This window comes from Gopherus evgoodei, chromosome 8, assembly GCF_007399415.2.
Source record: "Gopherus evgoodei ecotype Sinaloan lineage chromosome 8, rGopEvg1_v1.p, whole genome shotgun sequence".
In the NCBI taxonomy this organism is placed as follows: Eukaryota; Metazoa; Chordata; order Testudines; family Testudinidae; genus Gopherus; species Gopherus evgoodei.
Window position 1 is genome coordinate 92,871,955 of NC_044329.1, and position 22,035 is coordinate 92,893,989.

General features: G+C 45.4%; 1 protein-coding gene and 1 long non-coding RNA gene across 3 annotated transcripts in view; one reads left to right on the forward strand and one right to left on the reverse strand.

Moving 5' to 3' along the window:
- Window positions 1–22,035, forward strand: part of LOC115655863 (protein wntless homolog) — a 143,599-nt gene that overhangs the window by 78,462 nt on the left and 43,102 nt on the right. The window lies entirely within an intron of this gene.
- LOC115655864 lies at window positions 7,220–21,899 on the reverse strand. Its single transcript, XR_004001528.1, has 3 exons — window positions 21,889–21,899; window positions 16,639–16,646; window positions 7,220–7,297 (listed from the first exon to the last, which is right to left on the reverse strand). It is a non-coding gene; the product is annotated as an uncharacterized LOC115655864 (long non-coding RNA).

Genomic DNA, 22,035 nt, shown 5'->3' on the forward strand with positions numbered 1-22,035 from the left:
AGTTGCAGCGCTGGTGATGCCCTGCAGATGTGTACACCTCCTAAGTTGCAGCGCTGTAACTGCCTCACCAGCACTGCAACTTTGTGATGTAGACAAGCCCTCAGTGTAGCAGGAAACACTGTTTGATTTTACCTGTAAACTAACAAATGAGAGCTTGGATGAAGATTCAGCTTGCTTTGTAATAATTAGAAAACTTAATTCTAGCATTTTTAAGTTAATAGAATATCTTGGGTGCATGTTTGTTCACTTTATAGAACTCAAAATGCTGGTTCTTTGGTGTAAAATGACAACTATCTCTGTATTTAAATGCAGTGTCTGAACACACTGGAGCATGGATTCACAATGAAATTTAAGCAATTAGTTAAATACTTCTTGCACAGGTGATTCTTTTTCAGGTGCTTTTAAAAGCTAAACCCTGTCTTCACATCTGTAAGAAGTATCTCCTATTTTGGTTTTGTTAATTTAGTTTTATATGAGAAGAGCACAGTAAGAATTCAGCACCTTGTGAAACCATGGAAGTGGAGCAGTGACGTTCGTGCCTGCTCCCTCTTTCATGTGCTACCATATGTAAGTACACCCATCCTGCTCTTGTGCTGCTGCTCTACCATATTGCTCACTTTGGGATTTGGGACTGGCGGCAGTGTGACTTTGCTGGTAGTACCAAGATCTGTGGAAACAATACCCTTTCCCCAAAGATCTTGGCCTTTCTGTACTTCCTATGAAAAGCCATCTGAAACCCCTTCTGTCAGAAACCGTACAAAAGGCTCTTGTACCTCAGTGTTGACACTGACTGGGAACCCCACCAGTCTATATCCTTTGTTTTGTTTGTAAACACGTTGGGAGTAGTTTATTACTATTGATCTGTGAGCAGTAACTTAGGATACCAAAAATCCTCTAAACATGTACTCTGAAGAGAGCATGCTGTGCAGAATGGCTGATTTGCCTAGACAACTTCTCCCTTCTACCATCTATGGCTGCAGTTATGCAAGAACTCAGCTGTATACAACTGCATGTAGTCCCCATATGACAATGTTGCAGGGTAATGATAGTATGGAGCAGTTTTCCCTCTACCCATGCCGCTTCCCCCCCCCTTTGCATTGACTCCCTTCCACACCACGTAACAGGAGTCTATGTCCCTAATTTATTCTCTCTTCCTCTTTTTCCCTGCCCCCCGGTCACTTTTTACAAATATTGAACAATGTATTCTTGTTCCTTTTCTTGGGACATTATATCTGGTCTTGTTTATATGACTGATTGGTATGGTTCAGTTCCAATGTATAAAGCCAACAATAAGTGCATTCTCTAAATCCAGTGGACAGTGTCTTAATGATGAACCTATCATAGGTGGTGGTGGTTCTGAGTGAGAATCTCATAAGCAGATCGCCTGTTGTGGGGTGCTGGACTCAGTTATGCTTGGAGAGTGGATCTTATTTTATTGGAGAAATCTTAGGGAATAATGTTCAACTAGTAGACCCATTAAGGCACTGATCAATCTTGTATCTTTCCCATATCAAGGAGAATCTTGACAAGATATGAAATACCTAGCAGACAGCCCCAACTCAGGCTTGCAATGGAAAACAAGTTACAACTGTAATTATGGAGTTACTATTGCTGCCTGGAGTTGCTATCAAAACATGGCCATGACACTCGTGTCTCCAGCACAGGAGAGTGCCTTTTCCTGCATTGCCTTGATTTGTGGAACCATATAGATGCATGGGTCTTGGATGGTTAAAGCATGAAAACGGATGGAACTTAATTAACAATTTTGATCTTTGAGCTAGAGTGGAATGAATCTATTCACTTAACTGTGTGGTGCTAATAGGTTAAAAAGTGGCAAAAAATTACTCTTATAATTATAATTTAAAAAGTGTTGTCCCATGGAAGTGGCACTGGCATAGGAGTCAGGGCATCTGGGCTCTGTTACTTGATGTACCACTGATTTGCTATGTAGTCTTGGGCAAGACAGCTCATCTGGGCCTCTTTCCCTTCCCATTCCACCCTTTATTTTCTTTTAGATGGTAGTCTCTTCAGAACAGGGATGATATTTCCATATTTTTATACTGTCTCCAGCACAAAAGGGCCCCAGGATCTGTTGCAGGAGGAGGAGAGGAGTCCCTAGGCCCTATCATAATTGCAAAAATAAAGAACACCTTTTTTATATACACACAGGGAATGGGGATCTCTTATACAATGTCTTCTGTCCAAAGAAGTGCAGCTGTTGGTGATTGGAAGGGATTTTTGACTTAATCTTAGGAAATTGTAACTGTACTGAAATCACCCCAGGTGTCTCGTTAACATAATATACATGTTTATGTCAGTAGCAACACCTTGTCTGTCTGAAGTTATGACTTCTACCTAACATTGATATGGCTGTGAATAACTTAAGCCCACCACCAACAAACTTTTTTCAGAGTAGTGAAAGCTAGCTCAGTCCTGATAAATTAGCTTGTTTGTTCCAATCCTGCTGCTGGTTAGTGTAATGAAGCAGAAGTCCATTGTACATGCTCACTGGGTAGTGGTGGCTCTGCACAGAAGGGGGTAATTGAGTAGAAAAGCAGAATGCTCTTGGTGCATGGGAGAAGTTAATACCATGTGAGGTCACTAGGCTTCAAGCTTTAATCAATGTAGACACAATGCAATTGAGATTTTTCTAAAGGGCTTGTTTATAGTGTGAGATCAAGGGTTAGTAGCTAATTTGAAATGCTGTAGGTGCTTCAGAAAAGAAGGTCCAGAATATACTTATCACAAATATCCTTAACAGTAGGATGGGATAGATGTGATCATTTTAAATTTTTGGGCTGAACCCATGTAAAATGTGTTTTAAAAGGGCCACTTAGAATAACTGTAGTTTAGATAAGAGATAATCTGTGTACTGCTATAGATATACCTAATACTGCAAAATGCAATTCACACTTCATTTTTTTTATTTTTATTTTTTATTTTTTTGTCCAAAAGAACCTGACATACTTTAAACTAAACTGAGCCCTGAATATAGCAGAGCACAATACTGGACAAACAGGGTGGGAGTGTGGTCTCTTGGTCCACTTCATGGGACAGATGTGGCTCTCAGCTTCTTGTTGGAGAAGAAATGTGGGGTGCTTGGTGAATGTCAGTGGGGAAGATTTGTTTTGTTTGATTTTATTTATCAGTAGTTAGTTCTCTGCTCACTCTGCAGCAGAGAAGTTACTGTGACAACCACTATCTTAGGGCTTGTCTACACTGGCAATTTGCAGTGCTGCAACTTTCTCGCTCAGGTTGTGAAAAAACACCTCTCTGCACGCAGCAAGTTTCATCCCTGTAAAGCACCAGTGTAAACAGTGCACCAGCACTGGTAGCTCTGCCTCTTGTGGAGGTGGTTTGTGTGTGGGTATTTTTTTTTTTTTTCCCAAGAGCGCTGGGAGAACTGCACCGCAACAACACAAGCCATGTTAAAGCACTGCCAATGTAGACTAGCCCTTAGCTAATGGTAGGGTTTGAACCCAGGACCTTCAGAACTGAATTGACAACTCTAAGGCCTTATCAGCACTAAAGGGAAAAGTCAATCTAAGCTGCACAATTTGGGTTACATGAATAGCATAACTCAAATTGACATAACTTAGATCTACTTACCGCAGGGTCAGCACTATGCGATGTTGACGGGAGGCACTTTCCCATTGACTCCCCTTACTCTTCTCAATCAGGTGGAATACAGGAGTTGACGGGAGAGAGATCAGTGGTCAAGTTAGCGCAGGGGTCTCAGACTCCCAGCTCACAGACCATCTGCAGCCTGCAAACCTCCCCAGTGTGGCCCGTGGTGCTCCAGCAGTTTTCGGGATGGGTCTCTCTCTTATCCCCACCTGCCACCCCCAGGTGCTCCCCCGGGGGCCCTGGCAGTGCAGCGGAGCTGAGCGGTGTCTGCCTGCTCTCTCCAATGGCTGCCGGCCCCTCCCTGAGGGACAGGGCTGGGCTGTGCCTCCCCCCAGTGTCCCTGCGGCCAATGAGATGCTGTGGGAGCAGTGCCTGGGGGCAGCAGTGTGCAGAGTGTCTCTCCCCTGCCCCGGCCTGCCATGCCTTGGAGTCCCAGGTAAGTGCAGCACCCCATCCCCAAACTCCCTCACAGAGCCTGCACCCCTTCCAACATACCCCCTCCTGCCCCCAAACTTCCTCTCAGAGCCTTGGGCAGGTGGGGGGGAGTAGAAGCGTTTTTTTTTTTTTTTTTTTTTTTTTTTTGTTTTTTTTTTTTTTTTTTTTAGGGGGCAGAGGAGGGTCTGGGCATAATGAGTGACATTATTGGCCCTGTGGGAGGACTTGAGAACTAGCACTGGCCCTAAGGTAAATTGAGTTTGAGACCCCTGGTTTAGTGGGTCTTCACTAGACCCGCTAAGTTGACTGCCAATGCATCAGTTGCCACAGCGTCAATCCTCCGGTAGATGTTGAGAAGCACTAATACTGGCCTGCTTTGTGGAGGCTTCAAGTAGGAATGATTTCAAGGAGGAGACTTCAAGTTCAAAGGGAGGCATAACAAATTGTTTTTTTATGTGGAACAAAGATAATGAAAGGGGCATTTAAACTTTACACGCAAATAATTTTCAGAAAATGTGGCTTGTGCCTTATTTTACTTTATGATGTATAAAGCCCTGAAAGGCATGTTTTTGGGGTGTCCTAATTTTCTGCTTGTTTTTTTTACCTTTTTAGAAACACATGGAGTGTTAAATGTAGCTTCTCCTGGTCTTGATGGAGAACTGGCTGAGGTTCTTGGAGGAGATAATTGTTCCCTCAGTCCTTAACTGGAGAGTTGTAGGTGATGAAGCTTCAGCAAAAAGCTTCCTTTCTCCACAATTAATCGGTCATTTTTGTTAACACTTATTTCACTTCAATCCGAGTTTGAAAGTAATGGCTTTGTGGAGGCTAGAGCTGATCAGAAATTTTTCCAGTGGAACACTTTTTCCATTGGGAGGGGAAAATGGAGATTCATCTAACTTAACATGTTCCATGGGACTATGTCAATTTTGATGAATATCCAATGGAAAACTGCAAGCTCAGCAGGCTGTCATGGAGCTGAGACTCTCAGGGCTGCTAGGCTCTCCAGCTCTTGAGTCAGCTGGCTCCCTGAACTACCAGAATCCCAGCAGTCTAGAAACCATGCTCCAGAGCTCCTATCTCCACATCAGCCAGGTAGAATTTTCTATTTTGAAACTTTCTAAATAGAATAACTTTCTTTTTCCTGGAATTTCTCTTCTGTGGGCAACTTAGAAATTTCTACTTTCTGTTCTGAAATGGAATTACTGTTAATTTGGGAAATTCCCATGGAGGGGAACCCTTCTGTGACACTTAAATTGGTTTACAACTGGCTTGTATTGACTTTGGCTCGTAAACCAAATTTGAGCTCCATAGGGATTTGCATCAGTTTATCCAAATATCTTTAAATCCATTTAGTTAAATTGTTGCAAGTTGAGTTTTAAAAACAGCTCAAAAAATCCTCTCTTCTCAACCACTTAATTTTCACATCCTGGAGATATCATCATCTCATTAGTCTTCAAGTCTGTTTAGCTTGGACAGGACCTGAATATTGAATGTGCATCTTAAAACAAATCCAAAACAACAACCAACTTCAGGCTTATGATATTCTCTCTCTCTCTTCTCCTCCTCTTCCCCCCCCTCCCCCAATTATTTATGATGTAGAATGAACTCCTGAGGAATTTTAAGATTCCTCCACGGCCGTCAGGCCTTTATATAATGTATAAAGCAACAAAAAGAGCCCAAGCCTGGTTTCTGGCTTGTGCCCATTTCCTTTGCAGATCTTCTTTAGGAGAAGAGTGCAGCCAACAGGAGGAAAGGATGAGAGCAGAGATTAGTCTGGGCAGGGTTATATGTGGCCATAAAGGTGAAGGCAGGAACTGTGGTGCAGAAGGTAGACTAGTCGAGTGGCCCCTCATCACTGGAATCGCTTTAATTTCTTCTTTGAGTAGTGTCCTGTGCATGCTCTACTGCAGGATACGTAGGCCCCTTTGTGTTCTTGATTGGAGATTTTTCTTCAGCAGTGTCAGTGGTCTGCAACTGCACCCTAGATGATGATCTTCTCTGGTATTGAGAGGTGGGGATACTGCCACTCCCAGGTCCTTCTCAACCATCTGTGGCTTGATAAGGAGTATCAGTGTGTCTGTTATCTAGCCATGTGGCTTGCTACCTCTTTCTATTTTTACTAATTTTGTGTTGTTGTTTAGCACAGTTTGTAGTTTTTAGGGGAGGGGACAAGTTGAGGGGAGGGTTATCTTCATTTGTATGCCTGATTTTTTTGCCTTGGGTCTCATCCCACAGCCTTGAGTAACAGGTTGTGCCCAAGATCCATGGGCTTAAACCCTGCTATAGGTCTTTTCCCCCTCAGTGCTGGACACTCAAGCTGCCTCCACTGCTTGGGAGAGACTTTTATCCCCTCAAAGTGTAAGAGCTGTTTAGCATTCAAAAGCATATCTTAAAAAAACCAGAGGGAGAACAGGCTAAACTCCCGTTAATGAAACGTTCCCTGAAACCCATGATGTCAGTCACCCTGTGTACATCTGATTCAGTTGCCTAGAGAACCCTCATGACTGTCGCTGCTGCAACAGTAAGCAAAGACCCTGTGGTTCCCCCTAGACCAGGGTCAGCAAACTTTCAAAGAAGAGCAGCTGTTTTTGTCTTTGACCAAAATATTTCGAGAGATGCATCCGCTAAGCTACTTGTAGAGTTAGAATTTATCTACTAATAATGATTGAACATATTAAAGTTATTACTACTCACCAATACTTTGAATGCAACTTCTGCTGTTGAGCAACTCTAAAGATGTCCAATGTTTGGTAAATATGTTGTGATTTTTCATTTTCAAGCAGGACTCAAGACTAACATCCTGCAGTGGGCTCCTCTGTTGTTGCTTTTGTAATGAGCTGTTTTTAATTTGAATATAAACAGGAAAGGGCTCCGGGCAGGTAATTGGGGTGCAGGGTGTGTGTGTGCGTGCACAGTCTGGGAGGGAGTTTAGGTGCAGGAGGGGGTTCTGACCTAGAGCAGGGTGTTTGGGTGCAGGAGGGGGTGCAAGGTGCAGGCTCTGGGCAGGAGGCACTTACTACAGGGGGCTCCCAACCAGCGGCACAGCAAGGCTCAGGTAGACTGCCTGCTGTCATGTCTGTGCGCCCCTGGTGCAGGGGGGTGGCTCCGTGTGCTGCCCCCACCCCAAGCACAGTCCTCGCAGCTCCCATTGGTAGGAGTGATGCTTGCAGGCACAGGCAGTGCACTGAGACCTGCTGCTCCTGTCTCCCCAAGGGGCATGCAGAGATGCCAGTCGCTGGCCAGGAGCAGCCTGTGGTAAACACTTCCTGGCCACAGCCTGCACCTCACACCCCCTCAAAAAACAGCTCTGGAGCTGCAGGTGCCAACCCCTGCTGCAAACCATCGAAAAAGAAAGAGCCCTTTCCTCAGAACAGGATAAGAAGGGGAAAGTCACCCTCTTGGTCTGGATTTCAGAAGACATCATGTTTCCCCCTAAGGGTACTACTGGGGGGAGGGAAGGCTCTGCTCCTCAGTACTGGCTAGAAAAACCACCTGTGTACTGAGAAGCCATGTGTTAAACAGCTGGCACCAGACTCAGTAACACCAAAGCACAAGGGCTCTAAGGTTAATCTGAAATCCTTGTCCGTACCACCTTCTACTGCCAGCAGAAAAGGGCATCAAGGTCACACTTCAGTCTCCAGCACCACCTGACATACTTATCCTGTACCATCCAGGCTCTTGCTGGGAGGATCTTTGGATCCTGGAAGAATCTGAGTCACTTTTGCCTCAGGGTAATGAGACACTCCCTGCTGCTACTAACTTACCTTCCAGAATCTGTCTACCCTCCAGTATCAAACCAGTCACCAGTTCCTCATTCCAACTGGTACAATCTCACCAGCCAAACAAGACTTGATTGCCTTACTGATGTGATTATTGGATCTTTCCCCAGCCCCTGGCACCCACTCAGCTGGCAGTACTAGCACCACTTGCCCCTCTGATGAACTTAGGGCTTGACGCCTGATCTGATTCTGAGGTGTCCATGCAAGGCTCCATTCGACTAGGGCTCAGTCTGTATCTCTTGGACATTTTACAGAGCAGCCAGCTGGTCTATAGATGTACTTCCCCCCCCCCCCCCAGCCCAAAGCCATTGTGCCTGCTTCCAGAGCTGATGTGGCTTTTGGTGATGCTGTTGTTCAGTCTGTACTGAATCCATCACTTCTGCACCCTCTTCTGTAATTGAGGAACTACTTGAGAATCTCCTGTGATGGAACACCCATAGGGACACTACTTGAAGAGCTTACTTACCTTGTATAGTACACAAGTTCTCTTAGGTGTGTGTGTGTGTGTGTGTGTGTGTGGTTCTCCACTACCTGCCCTCCTTCTTGTCTGCCTCAGAATCTTTGCACTGGACCTGGGAAATTGGAGAGGTGGTGGATCCACCTCTCTTCCCTCCTCTTCTCTTCCCCTACCCTAATATGCCCTCATGTCAAAGCATAAGGATATCTAGGGCCATGCACAGGCCTACGGACACTGCTGATGGAAAATCTCCAGCCAAGAGTGCATGGGTGTAAATACGCTTTTTGGTGGAGCACTCCTAGGGAAACCTATCTCAAAACTCCGGTTACTGTGCAAGGTAAGTAACACAGCTTCTGTCTTCTCAGTCCTATTGCTCCAAAAGTTTTTGTGCCAGAGAGGCAAAAGTACAAACTTCCTTGTTTTATTTTATGGGAGAGTGGTCTGTATGTAGCTTAAAAAAACCGGAGCTGATAGTTTAGTATAATAAACTATTAGAGGTTATCGGAACATTCCTTTATTAAGGACCTGGCATCAAATGCTCTGAAACACCCTACATAGGCTTTTGTAGCCTGGTGGGGTTGTTTCACATCAATACTGGCATAACTGAACTTAAAATCTTGCAGTGGGGGCTTGTCTACATGGGGAAGTTAGTGTGAAATAACTAGGGTGGGAAGCTAGTGGGATATAGTTGATTTCTGTTTTAACTCCCCATGTGGACACTTATTCTGCATTTAAGAGTGTCTCTTTGTGTTCAAGGTTAATCCTTCCTAAACTACACAAAGGCACTTGTAGGGCATGTCTGCACTGTAATAGTCTGTTGTGACTGCATGTGCAGTAATAAACATACTTGAGTTAGCTGTGGTCACAGTAGATCAAAGCTACCTCAATTAACAATAGCAGTGGAACTGCAGCTGTATGGGTTAGCTGCACTCCCTGGGGACCTTGGGTACATACTCAAGCGGGTGCTTTACTGCTGCAGTTGTTACTTAAACTAGGTTGATCTGGTTAGATCAAAGCTAGCTCATATCTTGTGCTGCAGTCACACTTCCTAATTGCGATGTAGACATACCTTCTGCAGAGCAAGATTGTTCACATGTGGAGCTAGTGTACAATAGTTTTTCTGAGCTGGCTTATTATGGGCTCTCTTTCCCCATGTAGATAAGCCCTAACAAAATAAGTAAGTATTTTTGGCAGATAGAAATGTGGCACTAGGTTTTGGGGTAAGGGTTGAATCTGGGTGCTCTGGAGGAGAAAAGATTAGAGTCTCAAAAATATGAATGAACCATTAGGATAAAAAAAGTGGGGGAGGGATATACGGAGTGTCAAACAGGCAATAATAGCAAACAATTAAAATAATGGCGATATCACTAGCAAGAATTCAAGGTTGTAGGGTTTTTTTGTTGTTAATGGTTCTGAGAACAGTGCAGCACTACCATCTTCAGTCTTCTGGCTTCCTAGAACTAATTGATCTATGATAAATAATACTTGAAACTTAAGTTCTCACTTAAATCTTGGTTCTTGAAGTTACATGAATTACTTAAATCCTAATAAATGATGGTTTGTTCCATGAATATGTCTTGAGTGGAAGACCCATGTATCATTAGCTACAGAATTACTTTTAATATTAAAAGTTGGAAAAATTTGTCTAGGAAATCATGAGGGTGGTACCACAGTGTGTAGCTAGAAGTAATACAATAACAGTAAAAGAAACAGCTGAAAATTCAGGAAAACCTCTTCACAAGGAGAGCTGCTAGATTTAGGAAGAAGGAGCAATGTTGCTTGAGAGATCTCTGTCTAGTTAGGCTAAAACAATCAACTGAAAATATCAAAGGGTATAGTGCTTCCCTGAAAGGCTGCTGCATAGTCTGGCTAACTCTGTGTAAACTGGAATTTTCTTGCCCAAGGCTTGTGGCTGTTTGTGAGTAAGGAGTCTTTGTGGTTGCTCGTTACAGAGGTGGAACAGTCTGACCCCCTAGTTAGTCGGACAGATGACCAGTTTATTAGCAAATACCTTCCAGACAAACTTGTTACAATATGGATATGAACAAGCTTTGAACAGTGATGATGTTGTAGCCACGTTGGTTCCAGAATATCAGAGACACAGCCCACGTCCACACTACAGGGTAAAATCGATGTTATTAAAATCGATTTTATAAAGCAGGCTTTATAAAATCGATTTTGCGCGTCCACACTAGGGCTACTTACATCGATGTTGAGCGTCCATGTTCCCTGGCGTCCATGTTTTCCCTGAGCGTTGCACTCTGGGTACCTATCCCACAGTTCCTGCACGGGTCCCTGCCCTTTGGAATTATGGGTTACTAGCCCAGTGCATGATGGGATCAAAGTCCCCGTCCTGGGTGGTTCTGGGTACAGCCCCCCCCCCCCTTCCTGTAAACGGCACACAGTCAGTTCGCGCTGTTTTTACTGGCTGCAGTGAGGGAAACGCCATTTTGCAGCAAGCATGGATCCAGGTCTGCTCTTGTCCTTGATCGCGAATGCTGTAAATAATTCACGCATTCTCGTTCTATCACTGCTGACCCATGATGCAGAAATGCAAGAGAGAATGCTTGAATGCGGGGACGACAGCGATGACAAACTGGAGAACGAGTTTTCTGACACCCCGGGCCCCTGCACGTTGGAGCTCCTGACGGTTATGGGTGAGGTTCTACCCGTTCCGCGCCACTTTTGGGCACGGGAAACAAGCACTGACTGGTGGGACCGCATAGTCCTGCAGGTGTGGGACGATTCGCAGTGGCTGCGGAACTTTCGCATGCGTAAGAGCACTTTCTTTGAACTTTGTGACTCGCTTTCTCCTGTCCTGAAGCGGCATAATACCAGGATGAGACCAGCCCTCACAGTGGAAAAGCGAGTGGCAATAGCCATATGGAAGCTTGCAACGCCAGACAGCTACCGGTCAGTCGGGAATCAATTTGGAGTGGGCAAATCTACTGTGGGGGCTGCTGTGCTGGAAGTATCCAAAGCAATCATTAAGCTGCTGCTTCGAAAGGTTGTGACTCTGGGAAACGTGCAGGCCATTGTGGATGGCTTTGCTGCAATGGGATTCCCTAACTGTGGGGGGGCCATAGATGGAACCCACATCCCTATTTTGGCACCGGAACACCAGGGTGCCCAGTACATTAACCGCAAGGGGTACTTTTTGATGGTTCTGCAAGCCCTGGTGGATCACAAAGGACGTTTCACCAACATCCACGTGGGATGGCCAGGAAGGGTTCACGACGCACGTGTCTTCAGGAGCACTACACTGTTTAAACGGCTGCAGCAAGGGACCTACTTCCCTGATCAGAGAATAACAGTTGGAGATGTCCAAATGCCTATAGTTATCCTTGGGGACCCAGCCTACCCCTTGATGCCCTGGCTAATGAAGCCATACACAGGCAGCCTTGACAGTGCTCAGGAGTTGTTTAATTACAGGCTGAGCAAGTGCAGAATGGTGGTAGAATGTGCATTTGGCAGGCTTAAGGCGAGATGGCGAACGCTTCTCACTCGCTCAGATCTTAGCCAAACCAATATCCCCTTTGTCATTGCTGCTTGCTGTGTGCTCCACAATCTCTGTGAGAGCAAGGGGGAGGCCTTTATAGCGGGGTGGGAGACTGAGGTAAACCACCTGGCCGCTGATTATGCGCAGCCGGACACCAGGGCAATTAGAAGATCTCACCAGGATGCTGTGCGCATCAGAGAAGCACTGAAAAGTAGCTTCCTCATGGGCCAGGGTACAGTTTGAATGCTGATTTTCCTTTCAATTGATTGCTGCCCTCCCCGGCTATGCGGTGTTGCTGCTGCAAGATACTTTGCCTGCAGCATTCCTCAATTGCTTGCTTAGGTTACTTGCGAGAGCTGTCCATTGGAAAACATATAATTCTGTATTTCCCAATTATTACCTACCTCCACCATTAGCTGCTTCCGTCTGCTGCTAGGCACAGGACCTGCAACCTTCCTTAACTGCTTTTTTATTGAAAATAAAGTTACTACTATGTGTTAAAGAATTGTGTTCTTTATTTAAAATCAGATCCTTTCATCAATCAAGCATCATGCTTGTTGTTACAATACTGTGCTTGAAATTTCATAACTCAGCGTTCTATGGGGGACGGAGCGAGGGAGGTTTGGAGGAAGGGGGAGGGAGGTTTGAAAGAAGAAAGTGCATCAGAGTAGACAGAACAAGAATTCTCATGGACCAGGGTATGGTATGGCTGCTTTCTTTGTTTTCCCTTTATTACCCATATCCCCAATTGTCAAATCCTGATGCTGATAACTAGCTTCCGTGCAGCTTTCCAAAGCTGCTTGCTTCAGTTCATTACCAAACTACAGTCACACTTCCTTAATAGCATGACCTGAGAGTAAAAATAGGCAAAGGTGCCATGGGAGAAGTTTGGATCATTAGAGGAGGGAAAAAACAGGACACACAGGGCTTTTCAATCTAATGAAAGCCTTCTGGTTGGAGTGTCCGCAGCAGTGGAGGGGGCTGGTGTAGAGAGCCTTCCCCCACGCGTTCTTACACGCCTGGTTCTGGAAGGTGTGGGACAGGGTGAGTACTGAGGGAGGTTATACACGGGCTGTAGGGGCATTCTGAAACCACGGAGCTCTTGCAGCATATCACGGAGGATGTCAGTCTGATCACGAAGAAGATCCAGAGTTGCTGCTCGCCAGCGCTGATCTTCCTGCCACCTGACATCATTTTTGGCGTCCCTCCTGTCTTCGCGTTGACTGGCAGCCTCCCTGTACTTTGCGACCAATTGCTTCCAGTCTCCCTGCTGAGCTCTCTCTGTACGGGTCACTGCCATAATTTCGGTGAACATGTCCTCACGCGTCCTCCTTTTCCTCAGTCTTCTTATGATACCCCCCCCACGTGGATGAGAAGCGAGAGGGAGGCTGGAGAAATGTGCAGCTGTGTGTGGGGGGGTGGGGTTTGGAAAGAGTGATAAAAGAATCATGAGACACATTTCACACAACCATTCATACAGTCTTTCTCCTCACTGACCTGTGCCTGTTACCGAACCTTGAACATTTTACTTTACCACAAGGTCACCTTAGGATTCCTTTAATACTTATTGCTTGTGGCTGAGGACAGAGAGTTCTGCTCAGACGCAGGTCAGGGAAGCACACAGACCTTGTCCGGAGAAAATGGGAAGTTAATAATGGCTAGTAATCCCTGTAGTAGATTGTACTGGTAATCAAGCTACTGTCCTTCCCTGCTTTGCTCTCGCGTTCCCCGAACAAGCAGGTCTCCTTGCCTGCGGTTTGCTGGGTGGTTCGGGGAACGGGAGAGCAAACCGCGGCGAAGCTGGTCTCCTTCCCTGGTTTGCTCTCGCGTTCCCCGAACAAGCAGGTCTCCTTGCCTGCGGTTTGCTGGGTGGTTCGGGGAACGGGAGAGCAAACCGCGGCGAAGCTACTCTCCTTCCCCGGTTTGCTCTCGCATTCCCCCAACAAGCAGGATGGAGACTTTTCTAAAAACCACCTCATGGGTCAGTGTTTTAGGAAAGGTAAAAAAAATTACACTCACCAGAGGACGGTCCCTCAGCTTCATTTTCTGAGTACTGCCTTGAGATGGCTGGCAGGGAACCTCAGTAAGGGTGAGGAAAAGATCCTGGCTGTTTGGGGGGATAAAATGCTCTGTGCTCTCTGCTGGAGCCTCCTCCTCTTGGTCCTCATCATCCTGATCATCGCCATCAAATAAATCTTCCGTAGTTGCAGGAATCACGACACCCACCTCTGAATCAACAAACAAGGGGGGGGTTCGTCGTTGCGCTGTTCCCCAATATTGCGTTAAGCTCGTCGTAGAACCGGCATGTTTTGGGGGCAGAGCATGACCTGCCCTTTGCTGCTTTGGTCTTCTGATATGCCTGTCGGAGCTCTTTCACTTTCACTCGGCACTGTAACGAGTCCCTGGTATGTCCCCTCTCCCGCATGGCATTAGAAATTTTTTCAAAGGTTTTCTCATTTCTTCTGCTCGAGCGCAGTTCTGAAAGCACCGACTCTTCTCCCCATACAGCTATCAGATCCTGTAACTCCTGTGTGCTCCATGCTGGAGCTCTTTTCCTATTTTCAGGAGACTGCATTGTTCTCTCTGCTGCTGAGAGCTCCACGCTGTGCAAGCAGGAAATGGAATTTCAAAGTTCCCGGGGCTTTTCCTGTTTACCTGGCCAGCAGAAGAGTACCTTTACCTGTGTAGAGCGGCCACTAGAGCACTGTGGGATACGTCCCGGAGGCCATTAACTTCGATGGCCGTCCACACTATCATAAAATCGATTTTAAAAAATCGATTTTGGGGTTACTCCTCTCGTTTTGATGGAGTTCCAAAATCGATTTTAGGGACCCTTAAAATCGATTTTATGCACTCTGTAGTGTGGACGGTTACAGCTTAAAATCGATTTAAAGCTCTTAAAATCGATTTAAAGCTCTAGTCTGGACCTGGCCACAAGGTGAGTGAGGTGGTAGCTCTTATTGGACCAAATTCTGTGGGTGAGAGGGACAAGCTTTTGAGCTACACAGAGCTCTTCTTCGGGTCACCGTAGCTCGAAAGTTTGTCTCTTTCATGAACAGAAGTCGGTCTGATTTTAAATACTGTATTTTAAAACTGTATTGCCTCCTCCCTCTTGTCTCTTTGAACATAGTGTGAAAAATAGCAAATACAGTGTAACATTCATTGCTTGAATCAGGACTACTCTGAAGAGCAATGAGCTACAACAGACAGGCTACTGAGATGCCTCTTGTGTTCATCTTCTATGCCCGCCCACCTTCGAGTGTTCTCTGGGTATCACCTCCTGCCTTTAGTGAGAGGGAGTACTCTTCTGGGTATCAGCTCCTTCAACCACTCAAGCTGTCTCCACTGGGCTATGCCAGCCCTTCCTTTGCCTTGCAGGCTAACAATAGGTGAATAATCCCTTTGTTCCCCTGTGATATCCAGCTCCTCATACTAGCTAATCTCAGAAATCCCAGATCCTCTGCGCCTAAAGAAGCATCATATCCCAGTTTGCAAGTTTTTCCTGGAAATAACACTTCTGTAAATCACATGGCACTTCTGAGTAAAACAAAGTAGGTTTATTTAAGAGAGAGTAAAGACTTCTCTAGAAACAAGAGTGGTGGAAAAGCAAGTGGTTACCATACAATACAAAACAAAACCATAAAACATGCTGAACATATGCTTATCAATAGTTTCCTTTCCATCTATTAGACTGAACTGGGCAGGGGTGGGGAGGAACAGGATTTTTAAAAAAACCCTTACTCTCTTGCCAAGATAGTTGGCTTCTCAGTAACCAGGATCCAAAATGTTCATGAGAGCACTTGTGGCACCCCAAGTGGCTTCCTCAGTGAATGGAGCCAGAGTGCCCTTCCCTATACTCTGATACTGGTAAGGGGTTTGTTTGTTTGTTTGTGTTCACAGCTTTCCTTTACCTCACTGGCTGGCTGGGGAGGAGTGACAACTCCCTCCTGTCTGGATGGACTGTCTGTGAGGCCCATTACTACTTGGTGATTTAAGCTCTTCTCCAGTCCACAAAGCAAACTTTCAATATAAATGTGACCTGTACATACCTCTTGTAGCTGACCAAGATTCAAATCATTACAAGCTTTCTGTAGACACCTCCATAATATCCCTTTATGGATAAAAGAACAGGAGTACTTGTGGCACCTTAGTCTAACAAATTTATTTGAGCATAAGCTTTCATGGGCAACAGCCCACTTCTTCGGATGCATGGAATAGAACATATATTGAGGGTTTGTGTGTGTGTATATATAATTACACACACAGAGCATGAAAAAATGGATAAATATGGATAAATACCCTGCAGGATGTTGTCTAATAGTATAATGAGTCTGTCAGGTCTGAGGTGAAAGCTATTGATACAGAGCATGGGAACTCTTTGCTAAGCAGTCTCTGTTACACCATCACAAAGTGGGGCGGGGGGGAATCTGGATAAACCTTGGTGGTGGTAAGGAGACTTGGAGGTGACCATTGGTTATGGTTCATGCACCAGCAATATTGCATGCACACTCACACCTTGGAAATTCAGCCTCACTGCCCAAGAAGTGAATGATATGAGTTGCTGTCTCGACTTGGCTAGAGGAAGGCTTTTTCATCCAAAAATTCTACTGACACAGTTCAGGTCAACCAGTGTTAGCAATGGTGGGAACTCTAGTGTGGCTGGCTTTCTGGCTGCAGCAGCTGTTTTTCAGCACTACGTTGATTGTTGATTAAATGGCTCGGAATTCAGTACAACGTCTGCTTGCTCTTGGAGGTGCCAGATAGCCACATTGAGAGCACAGCTGGGAAAGGCTAACTCTAGAGGTGAACTAGTGGTGGTGATAGAGCAGTGGTCCCCAAACTGTAGGGCCTTGCCCTTTGGGGGGGAGGGGGAGGTCAAACTTTTTTTGGGGGGGGAGGTGGGCACAGTGGGTCCTCGGTCATCCCAAACGGGTTAGGGAGGGAGTGCTGCTCAGCCTTGTTCTACCTTCAGGCTCCACTCTGGTCCTGCCCCTTGTGCTCCTGGCTGCAGCCCCAGCCCCAACTCCAGCCCTGACTGTGGCCCCTGGCTCCAGTGTGGGGTGACCAGAAAAGGTATTTTCTGTTAAACCTTGCCTTCGCCAGTGGCCCTCAACCTTTCCAGGCTACTGTACCACTTTCAGTAGTGATTTTTGTCTTGTCTACCCCTTAGTTACTCCAAGTTTAAAAACTACTCACTTACAAAATCAGACCTAAAAATACAAAAGTGTCAAAGCACACTACTACTGACAAATTGCATGTGGTCTCATTCTTACCATATAATTAAAATAAATCATTTGGAATAGAAATACTGTACTTGCATTTCAGTGTATAGTATATAGACCATTTCAGTGTATAGTATATAAACTCATTGTATAACGCTTTCGTTTACACCGAATTCACTAGTGCTTTTTATGTAGCCTGTAGTAAAACTAGTCAAGTATCTAGATGAGGAGTTCATGCACCCCCTGGAAGACTTCTGTGTGCCCTGCCCCGCCAGGGGTATGCGGTACCCCTGGTTGAGAAGTACCTACACTAAAACACTTCTGAAAATATCTCCATTCTATGACACACTTCCTGATTAGAAGTTCTTTTTACTTGGTTACCTCTAGTAAATTATCTGAACAATAATTACTGCATTGGTCCCCAACCTTTTTTGTCTGGCAGGTGCCAGGCAATGAGCCACGGAGGACCATGGCGGTGGACAAGCATCCACCAAAATTCCTCCAAGCGGCAATGTCAGTAGGTGTCGCCACCGACAAGCTATGTCATCCAGAGGCGTCACTGCTGAAATGCCACCAATTTTCGGCGGTGACACCTCTGCAGTCATTGCATTGGGGACCCCTGTATTACTGCATTTGTTTTTCATTACAACAGCAATTGTAGAACTTGGGCAACAATACCACACTGTATTATGCTCAGAAATGTCTTTTTTTATTAATTACCTTTCTACTGAAATGTACCAAGGTGCACGTGCAGCTGAACAAAATGCAAGCCCATAAAACTGTATGGTTAAAAACAGCATGCTTGGCACCAATATTTAACTGGAATCTCTTGATGGTAGAGTTGTTTTGCATAGCACTTTGTAATACTGTTGGTTGACTTGGTTGCAGTTTCACAAAGCATTTTTCTCCACTTGGTTCAACACTTTCTCCAATTTAATGGGATCTGAGCCAAACAAGTAATGTAAGCCAAGTGTCCATGCTTGTTTGGTGTTCAGTTCCTGACAAGAAATATAGAGTGTCTCTTCTTTCTCAAAGCTATAACTTTGGCTGGGGAGATATCTGAGGTTGTAGGCCAAGTATCTAAAATCATAATCAGCCTGCAATGAAAACATATATATTTAAAGCTATAATGAGTTGCATCAAAGCAGGAAACATTAAAGTAGAAATCACGATCCCTCTTAATTCAGAAATGCCTGCTTTTAAATCAAACCCAAAGACCTTACAGTGTGTATAAAAGCTCCAGGAGAGCTCGTCTGAAACATCTGGCTCTTTTTCTTTTTAAAAAAACAAATAGATAAAAAGTTGTGTGATCTGTCTGTAGGCAACTGCCTTTAATAATCTTCCCAGATCAAACACATATATTCAGAGCTGTAACTAGACATTTTAGCAACTAGTGACAGCAAGCATATTTGTGCCTTCTGCTGGTTTTTCCCCCTGCCAGCATTTTTCCGCCCCCATGACTTTGTGCCTGGGGTGGCTGCCCCGTTTGCCCTACCCTGATTAGTCCTGCATGTATTGGCTTTGCTGATCTGTTTCTCAGTTCATCCAAGTACCTGCAAATAATGTTTTGAAATAAAATTGATAGTAGTAGCCCCCTGCCCCAACAGACTTCCCTTTTTTTTGAGCTTCAACTGTCCAGCCTGCTCTTGGAATAACACACACTTCTCGCCCTAATGAACACCTTGGGGCTTCTCTACATTTAAAGCACCACAGGGGCACTGCTGTAGGGCTCCAGTGTACGTACTGCCCCCCTGTTATCTCTCCAAAAGACTTAGGCCATGTCTACATCTAAAATTTTGCAGCGCTGGTTGTTACAGCTGTATTAGTACAGCTGTATAGGGCCAGCGCTGCAGAGTGGCCACACTTACAGCAACCAGCGCTGCAAGTGGTGTTAGATGTGGCCACACTGTAGCGCTGTTGGGCGGCTTCAAGGGGGGTTCCGGGAACGCGAGAGCAAACCGGGGAAGGAGACCAGCTTCGCCGCGGTTTGCTCTCGCGTTCCCGGAGCCACTCTGCAAACCGCAGGGAAGGAGACTTGCTTGCTCGGGGTTCCGGGAACGAGAGAGCAAGCCGGGGAAGGAGACCAGCTTCGCCGCGGTTTGCTCTCTCGTTCCCGGAACCCCGAGCAAGCAGGTCTCCTTCCCTGCGGTTTGCAGGGTGGCTCCGGGAACGAGAGAGCAAACCGCGGCAAAGCTGGTCTCCTTTCCCAGTTTGCTCTCGCGTTCCCGGAGCCACCCTGCAAACCGCAGGGAAGGAGACCTGCTTGCTCGGGGTTCCGGGAACGAGAGAGCAAACCGGGAAAGGAGACCCGCTTCGCCGCGGTTTGCTCTCGCGTTCCCGGAGCCACCCAGCAAACCGCAGGGAAGGAGACCTGCTTGCTCGGGGCTCCGGGAACTAGAGAGCAAACCGGGAAAGGAGACCAGCTTCGCCGCGGTTTGCTCTCGCGTTCCCGGAGCCACCCAGCAAACCGCAGGGAAGGAGACCAGCTTGATTACCAGAGGCTTCCTCCTTCCACGGAGGTCAAGAAAAGCGCTGGTAAGTGTTTACATTGGATTACCAGCGCTGGATCACCAGCGCTGGATCCTCTACACCCGAGACAAAACGGGAGTACGGCCAGCGCTGCAAACAGGGAGTTGCAGCGCTGGTGATGCCCTGCAGATGTGTACACCTTCAAAGTTGCAGCGCTGTAACTCCCTCACCAGCGCTGCAACTTTCTGATGTAGACAAGCCCTTAGCTAGGTTGATGGAAGAATTCTTGCAGACCTAGCACTGTCTGCAGGGGGACTTAGGTAAGCTTAATTACCCATGATCAGTTTGGATTTTTCACACCTTTTTGAGAGCGATTTATAGCTGTGATCTAGGGTGGGGGGAAAAATCAGTGTAGACTAGGCCTTGTTCTTGTCAGTTATAACTTTGTTATAAATCTAAACTCTAATTTTACAAATCAGCTCAGTCAAATATACCCAAAGGGGCAGTACTAACTTCTTAAAAACTGCAAGTAGACTTGTGTGTAATGTGTAACTATGTGATGTCTCTGATTCTTGAGCCATTTTATCAGTGTTTGGGCTTGCTGGCATGTGTGTTCCAGCTAATTACAAAAATCAGACTGACCAGGATTTTGTCCTGTGAATTCCTAAACCTTGCTGTGTAATTGGAACTACTGCAATTTGCATGTGGGTTTTATTATGTCCTGAGTAAATCAACATATCAAAAAGCATTACCAGCAAGATCTTTACCGGTTGTTGAAAGCTAATGGTGACCTCCTGAAAATAGAATTCTGTAGCAGCTGAATCTGCATTGAGTCTAGCCCTCTTCTTATTTAAAATGACCACACTTACCAAGTCATTTTCTTCCTGTAGAAGTTTTGGCATGGCTCACTGGCATTCTGCATGCTATCTTTTTTTTTTTTTTTTTTTGGTCCCGTCTATGTATTTTCACTCTATCACCTAAATAGTTGAGAGGGTAAGATTCAAAACACCCTCCAAATAATTTTAGATGAGGTTTCCATTTATATTTTCATATCCCAAGGGCACTTGTTGACATCATCTGTAATGATTGAGTAAAGCTGCTCAACTTGTATTTTGGTTTTTGGTATACAAAAAGGTTAGTTTGGGAAATTAAAAAAAAAAATTTGTGTGGAAAAATTTTCACTTAAAAAAAAAAAAAAAGTTCTGGTGTTTCAGTGAAACAAATCAAAAGGAACACTTATTTTTCAGAAAATAATTCTCTGACCAGCTCTGGCTCTGAGTTCAGAAAACTGGATAACTGAAATCAGTGCAATAGAGTATCTTTTATATTAATACTGCATCGCCTCGTAATGCTTCAGAAAGCTGGATATCAGTTGTTAAACTAAACTAAAAAGAGTCGCTACAAAAGCAGAACACTCCATGATTCTTCATAACAACCAATACACTATAGTTTGATCTCACAGTAAATGTCTACTAGATCATTCCTACCACAGTGCTAGTTTATTTGGTATAATACACATCTAGATATAGCCTTATACTGTAAATACTTGTCATAATATTTTAGACCTATTATGACTTCCAGCAGTTACCAAGTGTAGCAATATTTGAGAAAATGTCAGAGAGCTCTATGGATGAACCAGAATGCAAGCCGATGTCACTACCTTTTTTCGGACATTGGTTGTGGTTTTTTTAATGGGGGAGGTGGTGGTGGTGGTGATGGTCCAGGGGGAAAGGAATATAACATTTTAAGGAACATCTTGATTGCCTTGCTCTTCTGAGAGGCTAATCATTGCAGCTCAGTTGCTCATTGTAACAACCATTAGAAGTGAACTAGTGGGAGACAAGATAAATGTGTGCACACTTCTTATTTCTCTTATGGGTATGTCTACATCTAAAATTTTGCAGCGCTGGTTGTTACAGCTGTATTAGTACAGCTGTATAGGGCCAGCGCTGCAGAGTGGCCACACTTACAGCAACCAGCGCTGCAAGTGGTGTTAGATGTGGCCACACTGCAGCGCTGTTGGGCGGCTTCAAGGGGGGTTCGGGGAACGCGAGAGCAAACCGGGGAAGGAGACCAGCTTTGCCGCGGTTTGCTCTCGCGTTCCCCGAACCCCCCTGCAAACCAGGGAAGGAGACCTGCTTGATTACCAGACGCTTCCTCAGGTATGCTGGGATACCTGCTTATTCCACGGAGGTCAAGAAAAGCGCTGGTAAGTGTTTATACTTGATTACCAGCGCTGGATCCTCTACAACCGAGACAAAACGGGAGTACGGCCAGCGCTGCAAACAGGGAGTTGCAGCGCTGGTGATGCCCTGCAGATGTGTACAGCTCCTAAGTTGCAGCGCTGTAACCCCCTCACCAGCGCTGCAACTTTGTGATGTAGACAAGCTCTTTGTGTACTAGGGCAAGCATTTATTAAACTGAGATGGGTTCTAAGATTCAAAACATGACCCTAATTTAGGTAGTCACTATTTAAGATGGTCCTTACATTCCACTGAAATCGAGCGTAAAGTTAAGCGTGTTTTTTAGATTCTTTCCTGGATTGGG